Here is a 3,276-nt window from a genome sequence, read left to right on the forward strand (position 1 = left end):
CTCTCACCATGTAGCATTGATTCTAAGGAATATGAGTTTGACTATCTTTTAGAAGTGACTATTGATAAAGACATTGACCAAGTTCATGTCTATGAAAACCAAATTGAATTGGGTGAAATGTCTAGGGTTAGTATGGATGGGTCTAATCCAACTAGTGTCCTACAGTCATTAATTGCTGATGTTAGTACTCAAAGGCATTCAAACACACTTGTGGATGAAGTCACCATAGCTCTTGAATTGCTGGTCCAAGCACTTAATGACTATACCATGAACGCAATTGAACTCATCACTACTCTTTCACTCACACATCCTGAGCTTATAGACTGGAATCTTAATGCATCTAGTGAAGTCCCCACATTCTAGAATGACTATGTTCTTACTTACTACCTAAACGTTGTCAAACTCATAATGTTTTCCACCAGTGAATAGAACATCAACATGACTGAAGCTAACATCAAATATCTCAGTCATACAATTAAGAATTAAAAATACAAACGGTCTAATGGTCAAAACCACATTGTTGCAATGTCAGAATTCAAAAAACTAAAAACAAAAGACGTATCTAAGGGTGAAAACCTCTCTAAGGCACTTGCAGATGAGACATTTGATGCACTTCCAAGTCACTTTCAAGAGACATCATCAATGTTGATAGAGCTGACACATCCAATCAACCTGGGTATAGAAGAACATCTTCATATGATACATCTAGCATAGTCACTATCTCTTGAAGAAAAGGAAGAGTTCATTGCCTTTTTCTAAGAGAAGAAGATAAATTTTACTTGGACATATTCAGACATGCTTGGACCAAATCCCAATCTTATTATGCATCATTTATCCATCACACTAGGCATCAAACTAGTTAAACAAAAACTTCTAAAAATGCATCCTCGTGTTGCATTGCGCATCAAAGTAGAACTAGAGAAACTTCTAAAAGTAGGATTCATCCGTGCAATTGATTATGCCAAATGGATATCCAACATTGTTCCAATCTCTAAGCATGATTAATCTATTAGATTTTGTACCAATTTTTGTGATCTCAACTTGGCATGTCCTAAGGACAATTTTCCACTTCCCAACATTGATATGATAGTGGACATGACTGAAGGCTATGAGATGTACTCACTAATGGATGGGTTTTCTGGTTACAATCGGATAAAAATTGTGCTAGAAGATCAAGAGAAGACTACTTTTACATGTGCATGGGGAACCTTTTGCTGGAATGTAATGTCATTTCACTTGAAAAATGCTGGTGCAACCTATCAAAGAGTAGTAACTACAATATTCCATGACATGATGCATAAGACCATGGAGGACTACAAGGGTGATACCTTGGTCAAAAGCACAAAATTCAATACTCATCTGCAAGATTTGGGACCCATCCTAGATCGCATGGAAAAATTCAATCTTCAGCTCAATCCTAAGAAATGCACATTTGGTGTCACATCAGGAAAGTTGTTGGGATACATCATGTCTGCAAAAGGAATTGAGGTGGATCTAGAGAAAGTTCAAGCAATTATGGATATGCCTCCACCTCAGAACATTGGCCAAATGAGAGGTCTACAAGGAAGACTCCAATCTATTCACAGGTTTATCTCATAGTTGGTGGATAGATCACAACCCTTCACAAAGACTTTATATAAGGGTGTGAAATTCAACTGGAGTCAAGATTGTGAGCAAAGCTTAACACATATCAAATAATATCTTTCCAATCCACCAATCTTGATGTCTTCCATCTATGGGAAGCCTTTGATTTTGTACATTTTAGCAACTAAAACATCTCTGCAAATTCTATTAGCTCAAGAGGACAATGATAACAAGGAGAGAGCTATTTACTACTTGAGTCACACACTGATCTCTTATAAGAGAAACTACAGCATCATTGAGAAAGCTTGCTTGGCAGTTGTCTTTGCTTCCCAAAAGCTGATACACTACATGCTTGCACACACTACATGACTCATGGCTAAAATAGATCCCCTATAGTACTTGCTTGGTAAATAAGCTCTCACAAGAAGGTTGGCTAAATGGGTCATGATACTCAACAAATTTGACATCGAATATGTTGAACTAAAAGCCATCAAGGGACAAGCAATTATAGATCAACTAGCAGATGCATCTATGGAAAGTCTCCTACCAATGAACATTGATTTCCTTGATGATTCAATTCTAACACTCACACACAAAACATGGGTCATGTTCTTTGATGGGTCCTTCGCACAGCAAGGATCTGGTGCTAGATTACTCTTCATAACACCCTAAAGATATTCAATGCACAAAGCATACAAGATTGTGTTCCCTTGTACAAACAACATTTCTAAATATGAGGCTTTGATTAATGGCATGAAGATTGCAGCTGAATGGAGAGTAGATTAGTTAGACATCTTCAGAGACTATCAGCTCATAATCAACCAAGTTAGTGATGTGTATCAAAAAAAGGATGAGAAATTAATTCCTTACAAATGCATGTTTGATGACTTGAAGAAGTATTTTTCACACATCACCTTCCAGTAGATTCCTCAAGTAGATAATAAAGTGGTTGATGCTATGGCTACTTTGGCTTCCTTGCTACAGATGCCTGAAAATGATCTCTGACATGAGTTCTTGGTGGAAGCATTACACTACCCAGTCTATGACACCCCTGATTCTAGAATGATTTTTTATATTGTAGGATAGGACTCATCCTACTACCATCACATCTATTCCTATCTCCATAATCAAACCATTCTATAAGGTCTAACACAGAATGAGAAACATTACCTTATTCGTAATGCTTCGCAATATGTCATTATTGCTGACGACCTATATAGGAGAGGTCTCGATGAAACACTCCTTAGGTGTTTAGTGTACACTCGAAAGTGTCACACTCTAAACCCTTCTATCCAAACGATTCCATGAGTTTGAAATGTTCGAATGCCGGCTTAGAGCTCCCTATCCATAGAGTGCAAGAGAGTGTATTTCAAGTTCAAGGGCTCTCAGATGAGCCTTAGAGATACTCTTCTTGCTAGTAAACCATGCAATGGGAGGTTTCAAAGACAAGATGCAAGAATGAAAATGTCCCAAGGAGTTCCTCAAGGATGCAATGCAAATGAAGATTAAGCTAGAATGAGAATGTCAAATGCAGCTATGCTAAAACATGTATGAGAGTGTTACAATACCATTATTAAGCTATGTGAGATTAAGCTACATGTAAAAATGAAAACTAAGCTAAGATGCTATGGTATGAGAGAATGTAGACAAGAAATAGAAGTTCTCCACAAAGCTCCAAAGAAACCTGTTAGA

The sequence above is a fragment of the Cupressus sempervirens genome, chromosome 10 (assembly GCF_028749045.1).
Source record: "Cupressus sempervirens isolate cs-2001-9-10 chromosome 10, ASM2874904v1, whole genome shotgun sequence".
In the NCBI taxonomy this organism is placed as follows: Eukaryota; Viridiplantae; Streptophyta; class Pinopsida; order Cupressales; family Cupressaceae; genus Cupressus; species Cupressus sempervirens.